The sequence below is a fragment of the Macrotis lagotis genome, chromosome 1 (genome assembly GCF_037893015.1).
Source record: "Macrotis lagotis isolate mMagLag1 chromosome 1, bilby.v1.9.chrom.fasta, whole genome shotgun sequence".
NCBI lineage: Eukaryota > Metazoa > Chordata > Mammalia > Peramelemorphia > Peramelidae > Macrotis > Macrotis lagotis.
In genome coordinates, this window is record NC_133658.1 from 527,138,657 (window position 1) to 527,152,821 (window position 14,165).

Sequence of the window (14,165 nt, forward strand, 5' to 3'; positions counted from 1 at the left end):
CAACTTCCCAACAGGATGCTGACGGCTCGTTCTGAGCATGCGCCAACTTCAAGCATGCGCATTACCTACGCACGGGACTCGCTGTTTCCCTAGGCCGAGAGCGCGTTTGCCCCACAGCCAATCCGAGCCCGGTTTCGGCTTTGGAGACCTTCCCAGCAGCGCCTTCTTCCTGGATCCCTCGTCCTTCTTTCAGCAACTCTCGCGAGATCGTCCTCTGCGGCCCCCGCCGGCGCCATCTTTGTAGCGGGCGGCTGGCTGTGCCTGGAAGCCCGTCGCTTCACTTGCCAACCCCGCGTCAAGGCCGGATCCAGGAAATCCACGGAGGGGGAGGGGGGAGGCAGGAAAGGGGGCGGCGGCGCCCGTGGCGGCCGCTGCTGCTGCTCTGTCCGCACGGGCGCTCGCCGGCCGCTATTTCCCGGGATTCCCGGGGCGGGGGCCCCCCCCGTGCGTGCGCGCGCGCGCATACCTCGCGAGGGTGGGGGGGTGAGTGAGGGTGTGCGAGTGCGGGAGGGGGGCGGAACCCAGGGGGAGGGGAAGCGGCGCTCGGCCGGACCCCCGCCGGGAAGCGGCGACGTCGGCCCCGCCCGCGGGGCCCGGCCCCGGGGGGGACGGGCAGGAAGGAGCCCAGGGCGCCCGCGCCGCGGGAGACGCGGACCCGGAGGAGGAGCGGCGGCGGCGCCCGCTCGGGGTGAGAGACCCGGCAGGCCCCGGAGCCCGCCCCCTGCACTTGCTGGGCCGGGAGGGGGGGCTGGGAGCGGCGGAGAGCGCTTCGTGGCCGTGACCGCCGGGGGGCTGGGGGGGGTGTGCGGGGCGCTCCCCTCGCCCGCCGCAGAAGCGCGCCTCGGGCGCGCGGGGCCTTCCTCCCGGGCGCCGGGGCCGGCCGCGCCGCTCCGCTCCGCTCGCCGCCTGTTCCTGCAGCCCTGCCTCCGAGCGGGCTCCCCTGGGCTTGTGCTGGTGGTAGCAACCGCGGTGCGGGCGGCGGTGTCCGCGACGGAGAAGGCAGAGCAAGGACCTTGCAGGCTGCTTTGCTCGCAGAGTCGGCATCATTTCCATTCCATTCAGAGGAATTGGGAAGGTGTCGGAGCAGTAATTATAATAATAGTATTCGTGTGACCTTCCTACTGCTTATCTTTAGCTGCTTGTGTTTGGCGATGGGTTTTGGGTTGTTTCGGCTTTCAATGATTTCCCCCTTTCTCATTTTACCGTACTCACCCCTTCACTCTTGCTAAGTGAGGAAGGACGGAATTATCCTTCCTTAGAGAAATCGGATGCTGGTATTCATTATACATATTCACTTACACGTATTTGGGGAGGGTATAGGAGCGGTGGCAGGAAACAGTAATCGTGGTGTTTTCCTAAAGGTAGGTTAAGGAAATAGTAAGAAGTGAATGTTAATATTTTGTTCATCTACCAAAAAAAGATCATAAGTTTTTTTAGTTCATTAAGAAATTTGATTGAATTTTTGAATATTAATATTTTTGCAAAGTACAGGATTGTATATTGGACCTAAAATTTACATTATTTGAATATTTGGAGACTTTTAAAGTTTTTATCTTTAGATTATTTAAAAAAGAAGGCTGTGCCATCCTTTAAAAAATTCACCTTATTTATAGGTCTGTCAATTAAGCGTGTTCATCAGTGATATCCATTTTAATAAGTTATAAGAGTCTTGTAATATATTTATTTGAATTAGTAGAAAAACCAATTAACTTGCTAGAATAGGTTATTTATATGTACTTATTTTTTTCCTAAACTTTTCCAAGAAGACAGAATGGATTTAACTTTTTCTTGCTTTAGAAATCACCTATTTGCAACAAAAACAGGAAAATTTTAGAAGTGAATCAAAAGGAGAAAATGTTGCAAGAGGAATGGACTATTGACATGGAGGCAGCAGAATTTGTGAAGTGAAACCTATTGTGAAATTTCATCTTTGCAAATTTGTTATGTTGTCTACACATTGGAAGTTTATGAGAAGGTATTTCTTTTTTGCCTAATCAAATCATCATATGTGATAGTTTTTTTCTTAACAGGGTTCACACATTTTCCTAAAGTCAGTAACTTCAAGAAAATACATTTCAGTGTAGATTAATTTGACCAAAAACACCAACAAAAATATTAATTCTGGTGTCAAGTAACCGTCATTATCACAATAGACCACTTCCTAATGAAGGTCTCACCCAAAATATTGTTTCCTCAAGTGGATATTTTGCATAGTTCTATAGAAAAAGAAATTTTTCATTATAACAGAAAGTTCCATTTGTATTGCTTTTATTGTAGTTAAGTGAATTTTTTTACATCTGAGTCTAATATATAGTAGAGAACACATAATTTTAATATAAAGTTTTTTAAATAGGCTTTTATTGATGTCTTTTTTTCCCATCATGATGACTTTCAATATCTTTCTCCTCCCTTTCCCAAGAGCCATCCTATGCAAGTATAATAAATAGTATTTTTAAAGACAACAAAAAGGAAAAAGAAGAAAATTAGCACAGCCAATCAATATATAGAAAAATTCCTAAAATATAGGCAATGTACAACATGTGTGGACTTCATGAAAGGATGGTTTAGCCACAACCTGTCATGTCTCTTTTTCCAAATCTTGCTTATTAATCTTTATAATTTTGCTTCATTCACTTTTGGTGTGGGTATTTTTCATTCATGTTGTGGTAGTCATTGTGTGTGTATATATATGTATATCTTTTTTGGCTCTGCTTCATTGTGCATCAGTACTGTAGATCTTAATGTGCATTTCTGTATTCATGTTCATAATTTTGAACATTACAATTCACTTATGACAGTTTTTTAGCTATTTCCCAGTTGATGGCTTACTACTTTTGATTCTAATTCTTTGCTTTCACAAATAGTGCTGCTATAAATACTTTGATCAGTATAGAATTTCTTATCAGTGATTTCTTTAGGGAATAAGCTCAGTAATGCAACCTCTGGGTCAACCATTGTGGATATTTTAGTCATTTTTTGATAATTCTAGATTGTTTTCCAAAACGGGTTATATCAATTCATAGCTCCATCAGCAGTACATTAGTGTGTACCTATTGTTCTACAAAGCCCCTCCAACGTTGACCATTCCCATTTTTTGACATTCTTGCAAATTTTCAGGGTGAGGTGAAACCTTAATGATTTTTGATTTGTCTCTTATTATTGATTTGGAGCATTCTTACATGTGATTGTTAACACTTCTTAAATTCTTTTGTTCATATCCTTTTTCTACTTATCTACTAGGGAATGACTGTTTACAGTCTATGTCTATATGTTAATTTTTATACATATCTTGGATACCAAGTCCTTATCAGAGAAACTTGATACAGGGATGTTTTTTAGTGCAAGGATTTTTATAGAACTGAACTCTAAAGATTCTTTGTTGATACCTATCTGAAAATTTAATGAAGGATGGTGATCATTTTTGCCTCCTATTTCACCATGCCTGTTATCTGGTAAACGTCAAAATGCCTAGTTTCATCTGTTCTGGACAATAATTTAAATGACAAAATGATTATGTAACTAAAATACTATTTTGGATTTTGGGAATGCACTTAAGAGAATTTAATTTTAATCTACTCCAAACAGTGAAAATACTTAATAACTGACAATATGCTTCCCTTTTGGTCCTTCCTTGTCTTTATTGGAAAAATTTCAGACCCACACCATTAGTTTCAGAAGATATAGGAGCTGAATGTGACACAACCTCTTTAGGAGTCAGTGATGGGAAAGTTTCCTGGGTTTTGAGCCAAGGTTGGAGGTGAAACTGAAGGAACAACTTGCTGTTGGATGGACATCTGTCACTTACTGTCTTTTCACTGGTTTCTCTTTTTGCTTCTCTGGTGTGTGACTGCTGTATCTCATTGTGCCTTCACTAGAAGTATGCTTCATGACTGGGGGAATTATCAGGCTGAGTGTTGGCATCAGAAATAAGGAAAAGAATGTTAAGTGCCTGGGTACCTGAATTTATTTGGATTCATCATAGTCTTGACACTTGGCTGGGAAGTTCCAAAAGAACTGGCATAGGATCTAGATAAAATAGATTTGGCAGAATTTTGTTCTTAAGACCTGAATTTCTGGAAAATGTGGAATATACTGAGACCAGGAAAGAAAGATGTATTTGTTAATGATTCTTAAGGACGATTTATGTATTGTAGGCAGAAGCTCATCCCAAACATGTAAAATGTGTAACTTCTTTAAAAAAAACTTTGATTTAAATTTTTTTTTCTGTTGATCTGTATTAGTCAGTTTTTCTAATCCTTGACAGAAATTTCTCTTTTTTTTGATCTGGGTTTTCTGGTAATTCAATAATTCATAAATTATCTCTCCTGGATCCATTTTTCCTAGTTGTTGGTTTTACTTACAAGGCGCTTTATGTTTTCTTCATTTTTTTCAACCTTTTTACTTCTTTGGATGAAATCTTGTAGTCTCATAGATTGATTGGTTTCCATTTGTTCAATTCTGATTTTTAGGGTTTTATTTTCTTTAGTTAGCTTTGGTGTTTCATTTTCCAGTTGATTAATTTTATTTTTTTTTTGAGTTATGTTCCCATTCCATTTGATTGATTTCAGTTTTAGATGAGTTGCATTTCTTTTCCAATTAGTTGATTTTATTTTTTGAAGAGTTACTTTCTTTCTCCATTTGGTTATTTTTACTTTTTTAAAGGTGCTGATTTCTTTGATCAATTTTTCATAATTTTTCTGTATGATTCATTTTTTTCCTACTTTTCTTCCTTCTTTGATTTTTTTTTAGGGTTTTTTTTGCAAGGCAAATGGGGTTAAATGGCTTACCCAAGGCCACACAACTAGGTAATTATTAAGTGTCTGAGACCGGATTTGAACCCAGGTACTCCTGACTCCAGGGCCGATGCTTTATTCACTGTGCTACCTAGCTGCCCCCCTTCTTTGATGTTTAAATTCTTTTTTAGACTCTTCTGTGAGCATTTGGATTCAAGTTCAATTCATAGACTCTTTTGAGACTTCCTATGCAGATAATTTTTCTGCTTTCTTGTTATATTTATCTGCAAAGTAGTTTTCTATGGTTAGTGCTCTTTTAGCTTTTTTTTGCTCTTTTGATTATTTGAGCTCTGCTCCTGGAGTATAGGGAGAATAAAATCCAAGTTTTTTATGCTGGGGCTGGGGTCTAATCCCTGGTTTGTCATTGGCCTATATGTTGCCTGTGCAGCCCAGGTGTTGCCTTTGCAGAGTTTTGTTTCCTCCTTTATGTCCAGGTTCTGCCTAGTACCCAACCTAGTCCTGTCTTTTGTGCCATTGCTGTTCCAGGATTCAGACTTTGGGGTTGGGACCCTCCCTGATGGCTGGTTATCTAGTTTCTGGGACTTTATTGTTGTCAAGCTGTCAGGACCTATCCTGCATTGTGACTTCAAGTCTTCTGCTGGCTTTCCTGCTTTCCTGCCTAGCTGGGCTTTACTTTTCCCCCAAAGAGACAGACCTTCACTGAAAATCCTCCATGATGTCTACCCCTGAAAGCAAGTTTTGATTTTGTCTTTTTTGATGGGATCTGTAGCTTCAATGTCTGTGTGGAGGCTTCATTTAACATTGTGTTGGGAAAAGCCCCAAGAGCACATAGCTTTAGGTCTCCATTTTGACCCTGCCCTGGAAGTCCTGAAATTTCTCAATAAATGATTTGTTAAAGGGCATGTCTGTTGTTCTATATGTAAAAGTAATTTGGTAAATATTTAAAATGTTGCCATATTTTAAAGTAATAGAAATGCTCATAAGACAGACTTTCTGCAGTGATTTAGAGCTTCTCTGTTGGATTAAAGAATAGATACTATGGAAGCATCTTTTTATTTTTGTTATGGATCTTGCTGGTCTCTCACATTGTGTTCCTCTCCTGACATTGTGTTCCTCTTCAGCAAGTTAGGAGGTATTTGGGGGAAGGGAGGGAAAATCAAAATTAATTTTCATCAGAGTTTGTTTTCCTGCTTTTCTCGAGTCTCTTTCTCTTCACCTCTCCTTCTACCCGCAACTTAGCTGCAAGGGAAGCAGACATTCAGCACATATCACCTTGTTTCCCATTCTTTATGCCCCTTAATTTAACTTCATTCTTGATCCTGTACCCCCATTTTAAACTTTCAGTCCCTCAGAGCTTTAGTCTTCTTCCTCAGACTAAAACGTATACTTTAACTTCTCACTTTTGATCCTGGAGAGCCCTTATCTCATTCCCTAAGTAGCACTTTTTTGGAACCCTGCTACCAGTGATTTAAGAACACTGATAATCTCAGTTTTCACCACCCCTGTGGGGAATAATATGGAGCTATCAAATTATAGTGAGGTGATGTGTTTTCCTGATTTTCCAAGTTAGAACACTAAACTTTTTTTCTTGAAAGGTCCTTGTGAGCAGCTTATTTCACTTCCAGTCTCTTGCTTCCCCAGGGTTGAACTTAGTGCTTTGCATGTAATAGTGGGTACATAATAAATGTTCAGATTGAAATAATACAAGTGCTTTGTAGATTAAACAAATTTTGTGGGAAAATCTGAGAATGTGATTATTATGTCTACTGTTTCTAGAGGAAGATGAGTGACAAGTTGCAAACAGTTGACTTTACAAGGAACTTCTGGAATATAGTCTGTTTCTAAATTAGGGACTGGTTATGTTAGACTCTAGATAATAATGGGTAATCTATGGGTTTTGAATCAGATGTTTGATTTGATAGATATACTCAGGAGATCACTGAATAATTCGTTTGTCTATAAGGAAAGATTCTGAAATTGAGACTTTTTTGAACAATGAGTTTACCAGATTTACTCCATCTCAATTTTAGTGGTAAGGCAAATGTAACATAATTGATTAGACTGAGATTTACCTCAAATGAAATAACTCGTTTCCATTATCCCTTGCAATTATTTTCAGATAAGTTTGGAATTTGTTATTTTAGCATGTTTATTATGTGTACATTTTTTATTTATATGACATTTTTAATTTTGTCTCTTTTTGGAGTTTTTAACTATTTTTATTAACCTATAGCGGAAGTCACTTACATTATTGTTTGTTCTATTTCTTTAGAAAGATTTTATTTATTTTGAGTTTTACCATCCCCCCATTCTTTTTTCCTTCTCCCCATCCCCCACAGAAGGCATTCTGTTAGTCTTTACATGGGTTCTATGTTATACATTGATCTAAGTTGAATGTGATCTCAGAGAAATCATATCCTTAAGGAAGAAAAATAAATTTGCGATAGTAAAATTACGTAATAATATAACATTTACTTAGATTTTGTTAATGCTTGCCATGGACTACATCTTTCCTCCAGTTTTTGACTATGAAATGACTTTTCTTCTTGCCAAGACCAGCTCCTCTATCTTGATTCCAACCCTCCTGTCTTTTTCAGTAAAATTATCCCTCTCAATCAAATCCTTTAGGTCTCTTATCTTTAGCCTTCAAATGATACCTCTCTGACCCATCCTTAAAAATCACTAGATCCTACCATTCCTTCAAATTATTGTCCTGTGCACCATTAACCTATATCTCTCCTCCATTTCTTCTATTGCTTGGAAGAAAGTGTCTCCTTGCCTCCTTTGCTTCCACTTCTCTCTCTCTCCTCAGCTCTTTGTAATATGACTTCCACTCATCACTCTGCTGGAACCAGTGAACAGGGATTTCTTAGAATCTTTTATTAAAAATTTTGCAAGGCATTGGGGTTAAGTGGTTTGCCCAAGGCCACACAGCTAGGTTAATTATTAAATGTCTATGGTCGGATTTGAACTCAGCTACTCCTGACTCCAGGGCTGGTGCTCTATCCACTTCGCCACCTAGCTGCCCCCACCCCCACCCCCACCCCCACCCCCAGGGATTTCCTAATGATCAAATATGTTGATTATTTCCCAGTCCTTGTCTTTTTTGACCTTACTGCTGCTGTTGACACTGCTGTCTTCCCTCTTGCTAGACTTTACTCAAGTCTCTCTCCGCTATCCCTTTTTACCTTCCACACTGTTGTGAAAGTGATTATCCTTAAGTGCAGGACTGAACATGTCATTCCTTAGTAAACTTCGTTGAGTCTTTCAAGTCAGGTGCACATAGCCACAAACACTCTCAACTCCAACTTATCTTTCAGGCCCCATTGTATAGTTCTCTTCCTTCCACATTCTGTGATCCAGCTAAACTGCCCATCGCTTTGTTTGTCACACACAGATTATGGAGTTCTTGACTTTGTAAACCATGAGTATACTCCTTCTTTACCTCTGCCTGGAAAGAGACTGTAATGCCACTGAAGGGAGCACCTTCTTCTACATGACGTTTTCCTGATCTCAGCAGCTAGCACCCTTTGTTCTCTCTCCCTTATAATTGAATCTTATCAATTTCTTTTGCATTTATTCTGTATGAACTGTTTTTGTCTCCCCCTTTAAAATGTAAGCTTCTTAAGAGTAGAGATTATGTCTTTTTATTTATTTTTCCAGCATATATCACATAATCTAGCATGCTTGTTGATTGATTATTGCCTGATGATGATATTATTTCCATATCACGATAATTTCAATTTTCTCCAAATGACAAAAGAGTTCCTTCAGTTTCCAGTTATATTCAAGCTTATTCTTATTAGAACTGTTTTCTTAAATGTGAATAATCTGTCTCTAATTTATTTCTTTTTTGTTTTTGCAATTCCTATGCCCATTTGACACTACTTTATTTTCTGTGAGTTTGTTACTATATTGTACAGATTTCCCAAATATATATCACCAGCTTTTTGTTATTTGCCCCAAATGTTGGCATGAGATAGGAAGTAATTATAGTTTTTAAGACTAGAGGTGAATGAAGTGCTGTTTATATATTAATCTGCATTGTTTATTGACTGTAAAAATCATCGGAAAAAGAAAAGTCAAATGTTATTAGTCATTTATTGTTATGTTCATTTTGCTATTACTAAATATAGTTGTATCACTTGGATACTAATGTATTTTAAAGATTTTTTTTCTTAATATGAGTATCAAATTATATTGGTTACAAACAAGTGTATCTGATAGGCCTCATGATAAGTATTTGAAAGTGGTAAATGCAGAATCTTATTTCCAGGCTTCAGAAAAGTGGTATGATATGCATCTCTGTCAGTGATCCTCTAGTGTGGGCTTTAGAAATTCTCTAAGAGTTTAAGATTTACAAGGATCCAACATTTCTTTTCTGCTTCAGGTTTTGATGAAGCCATGAATTTCTCATCAGTGTGGGTATTTGTTCCTCCTTCAGAATCCTGTATGATTCTTTGCAGTATATCATTCCATGGATCATTCACAAGGCTTGTACCCAAAAAAGCCAAATGACTTTCATTCTTTAATTAAATTAAAATATTAAATCTTTTAATTTAAACTGAGTTACACAAATTGTGCCAATTGTGAAGACTTTCTGTATTTCTTACTGGAACTTTCAGTTACTCTGTCACTTTTAAGCCAAATACGATTAATGCTAAATTCAATTCTTAGATAAGCTATTTTTAAAGAATAACATTTTATACCTTATGAATTCTGATTAACAGTTAAAAGTTCAGAATAATTCAAGAAATGTTGATTCTCATTAAAATGGATCATAATGAATTCAACCAAGTAGGCAGGAAGTTCGTAATTATTGGCTACCAAGGATTGCCCTGGGAAAAATTGCTACGTGGAAACATCCCCTCATTTTGTAGTGTGGAAAACCAAGACCCTAATTGAGCTTTGAGACAACTTTATGACATAGGCGTAGGTACTTCAAGAATTATACATATTCCATCTTCATACAACTAATGAGTAACTGAGCTAGCATTAAAACTCAAGCCCTCTGATGTCAAATCCTGTACTCTTTCCACTAATCCATGCTACCTTTTAATAGTTTATATTATGTAATACTTTTAAAAGTCTACAAAGTGGTTTCTCAAATTAAGCCAGATAAGGAAAGAGGAACATACAAAAGTGATGACTCTTAGAACCACACAACTCAGTGTCAGAATCGAGACTTGAGTAAGTCCTTCAATGCAAAGTCTAGAAATATTTGAAAGTGTTATTACAAATTCTCCCATTTTGAAAATATGTGATTATCTGTAATTCCAGACATATAGAGCTTGGAGCATGACAGGTCCCAGGCCTTAGGAGCAGAACATTAAACTAATATTTCAAAGGGAGATAAAAGAAGATAATTACAGTATAAGTAAGTAGCTGGGAAATAAGGTAAAATAAATGTACTACTTTAACTTCTCCTCTTCATTGTTTCTTGTCCCATTACTTGATTGCAAATCAAGATTCTTTGATGTGCTCTGATGTTATTTTCACAATGAAATGCACTTTACTATTAGACAGGAATCATTTCAATGTTTTATGAAGATGATGCACTGTAACATATTGAACAGAAGTCTGTCCCTAGAGTGAGAAAAATTTGTTCAAATCCTTCCTCTAACATATGATTCTTGCAAATTATTTAACTTCCATGAGGTTCTTTAAAAATATATGTTATTCAGGATTTGCCAGTCTGTATAGGGAGTTTGTGTACCAGGAGTACCATGCATAGAAAAATTCAAGACAGAATTCCAAATCAACCCCCCCCCCAGGACATATTAGTATTTCTCAGATTAACCTAAAAATTTTCAATAATAGGCAATTTGATTTAAAATGCTTATTTTTCCACTAGTAGTTGAATGGTTGGTTAGTTCATTGAATTGAGAGATGAGCATGTTTTTCTAGGATAGGTGATGAAGGAGAATGAGATGGGCCCAGAATTTTGTTCATTAAAAAAGCTAGGTTTTGTTTAGAAAATGTTATAGTGCTTTTAATAGCCCTAAAACGTTCCCTGACACAAACATGTGTCTTTTTTGATACTAACATTCTTTTGATAATGCTGTATGTTGCAAATTTTGGAACACAACCCGTCTTTGAAGAATTAAATTTGCACCTCACCCAAAGGGCAATGGAGAGATGCAATGTAGGCCTAAATAGGCTGCGGCATATTTCCAATGATTACTTGATTGTAAGAAGTAGCATAGAGCTTATCATCTGGAAAGGTATGACCAGAGAGGAGGAAGCCTAGTCATGTGTCAGAAATGAAGAATAACAACAAATGACCAGCTTGAATCATGCAGCATTTTAGGAGAGAACTTTTTTTGGGGGGGAAGAAGTAGGAGAATTATACAGGAAAAGGAGAATGTTAAGTTACCTGATTGTAATTATTTTTGCATACTAGTAGAATAATTAAGATATTGGCTTAGGTTATAACTTGGCCATTAGTACCCTCTCAATTATTGAACCTTCAGTGTATAAAATAAAAGCATTTCTGTGTGCTACACTGGTAGAATCAAAGCTCACATCAGATCATAGAATATATACTGTTATTGAGAGGGTCCAATCATTATTGAAAAACTTAATCATTAGGGCTGCTAGGTGGCGCAGTGGAGTCAGGAAGACTTGAATTCATATGCAGCCTCAGACACATAATAATTGCTTAGCTGTTTGACCTTGGGCAAGTCCCTTAACCTCATTGCCTTAAATAAAATAAAAACCCCCAAAACTTCATGATTACTGCTAGGAAATCATATTCCATCCACTTGGAGAATTTACTGTATGCTGAATTAACCCATTCCAATTTCAGAGTGCTTTAATTATTATGAACCACCCCTCAGTGTAATTTAGCCTTCTGAAAGAAACCAAATATATATCTATATATCTATTTATCTGCTTTTCTTCAAGTTAATTATCTTTCGCTCTTTTAACTGATCCTTCTAGGGCATGGTTTTGATTATTCTGAAATCCATCTCTGGTCATCCAGTTTATCAATCCCACTTTTAAAATTTGGTGTCCAAGGTTGGGTCAGAGTAGAATTCAGTAGAATTATCACCCCCCCCCCCCCATTTGGTTCTTTTGTTTCTGCTAATGTAATCTGAGTTTTAATTATGTTTTTTGTTTGACGTCGCTCTCTTGATATATAGCAGGCTTGCAATCCAATAAAAGTACCTAAATCCTTTAAAAATGAACCAAGTTTCTTCTATCTTGTACTTGCTGTATTGACTTAAAAAACCCAACTAAATGAAAATCTTCTATTTATCTCAGTTAATTTCATTTTATTAGTTTTAGCCCATGGTCTTTAAAGATTTTTAAAACCAAATCTGGCATATTATGTATTCAGTATTGCAGGGAGTTTTGTCTTCAGATTTGTTAAACATGTTATCTTATCCTCAAGTTATTGATAAAAAAATGTTGAATAGTCCAGGACCAGGAATAGAGCATATAGTTGAGTGTAATATATTTTTGATTTCATAAATCTTTTCTGTGGTATGATGATGAATAGCATGGTATGATGACGAATAGCAGCAGCAAATATCACAATGATTTTAAATTTGAAAATATTTCAAAAGGTAATATTTTACAAATTCAGAAACATTAGTTCTAAAAATTAACAAGAAATTTAGCAATTAGATCACATTTATTTGTGATCATGAGTTTTGAATTCATGTTTCTGGTATTTGAGTTATATTTTTGCCCTTTTTTGGTAACTCTTTAGAAATTATTTGACAGTATCCTATATCATTCATTTATTTTTATTGATTTTTTTTAAAAAGATGCTTCAATATATATTTCTCTAATTATTAATGATTTTTTTTTCTTTGTGACCATTGGTAGCCTGGATTTTCTATTTTCAGAACTGTTTGTTAAAATCTTTTGACCATTGATTAATTTGGAATGTTCTTTACTTTACCCCCCTTTTGGAAATCTAGGGTCACCCAGCTAATAAGTGTCGGAGACCAGATTTGAACTCATGAAGATGAGTTGTCTTTGATTCCAAACTTATGCTCTATAAACTATGCCACCTAGCTGCCTTATATTAACTATTTAAAAGAGAACTCTTTAAAAGTCTGTTCAGTATAAATAGGATTTGAATCACATGGATCATTTCATGTAATGTTCACTTTTAATAGACATAGCTCTGAAATTACAAGTTAATTTTTGATCTCCATCAGAGTTGTTCATAGATTCATGATTTAGAGCTGGATAGAACTTGAGTTGTCCAGTCCTATCCATTTGTTCTAAAAGATAAGCAGATTGAAACCCCGAGAGGTTAAGTGGCTTTACCCCTCAACTCCACCCCAGTTACACAGGTATATAGGAGAGCTAGGATGCGTACCTCAAGTCTTCTGTCTCCAAATTCAGCATACTTTGCAACATATTCTACTGTTTTAAGATTGTAATTAGCCTATTTTTGTTATGTTCAATTGAAGAGAAAAATTGCAGTAAAGGGAAAATGATAATATTTTTAACAAGTTTGGTTGAATAACAAGACATGATGAGTAAGTAGATCTATTTACATTTATTCTGAGGAAAAAAATCTTAAGATTATATATAGCCAGAAGTTTAATTAAAAGACACCTAATGTCTTATGTCGCCATTCTGAGTTATCATGCAGGCCCTTGTGTTACATTCCAGAAAAATTATCTAGCATACACAGAAAGCTATCTTTTATATTGCACATCACACACTTTGCCTCTTAAAATGTTTATCTTTGTTGCCTCAGAAATGACTTGTAGTATTAGTAATAAGTGTTCAAAGTGAAGTAATTCAGATGATGGTGTTCATATGAAAAGTTGGCATAATTTTCTTAGTGTGAACTAAAGGAAATTGTTAATTAAACAGCTTTCCTTTGTTGAGTGAAATTACTCATATTTTATCAAACAAAAGTGAACCCTTAAAATTAGTATGTATACATTTGCCTTTGATTCTTTTCCTAAGGTTAAAAGAAAACTTTTTTTGCTTTTATATAGTCAAGTAAAAAATTCTTTGTTCCAGTAGATTTAGTGTTTGTAAATAAATTGTGATAGCTCACTAAAATTCTCATGGTATCAGATCAGTATTTCTAAAATCACTGCTTGAAAATTTTTAAAGAAAAAGCATTTTAATACTGTTTCAAGTGAATAAAAATAAGATTGAATTCTCTGATCTAGAGAATATTTACTATTCATCATATTGACATAAGGTTATATACACTCACACTTGTGTATTTACATACACATGCACCTATACATGTATATATATAATGTATACATAAAACATGCACACCTGGGAATTTTAGTGGAAATTTATTACATAACAGGTGTTGTTTAGTGATAAATGGATATAGCTTTCTTGAACATGATTTGAACATAACTTCAGTTAACATTTATATCATTCATATTATAGTGGTTTTATTTTATAAAAACATAA

The 14,165-nt window shown here is 36.6% G+C and overlaps 1 protein-coding gene across 7 annotated transcripts in view; it reads left to right on the top strand.

Moving 5' to 3' along the window:
- The first annotated feature begins 602 nt into the window (after positions 1-602).
- The window catches only part of TAB3 (TGF-beta activated kinase 1 (MAP3K7) binding protein 3), an 89,654-nt gene continuing 76,091 nt past the window's right edge, over positions 603-14,165 (top strand). For 3 of the 7 annotated variants that reach the window (XR_012474042.1, XM_074214202.1, XM_074214207.1), the window contains exon 1: positions 976-1,975. The gene's annotated coding sequence lies outside the window, so the exon portion shown is untranslated. Of the gene's footprint in view, positions 689-974; positions 1,976-14,165 lie in introns of those variants that run through there. The other 4 variants (XM_074214203.1, XM_074214204.1, XM_074214205.1 and 1 more) reach the window with 4 other exon arrangements.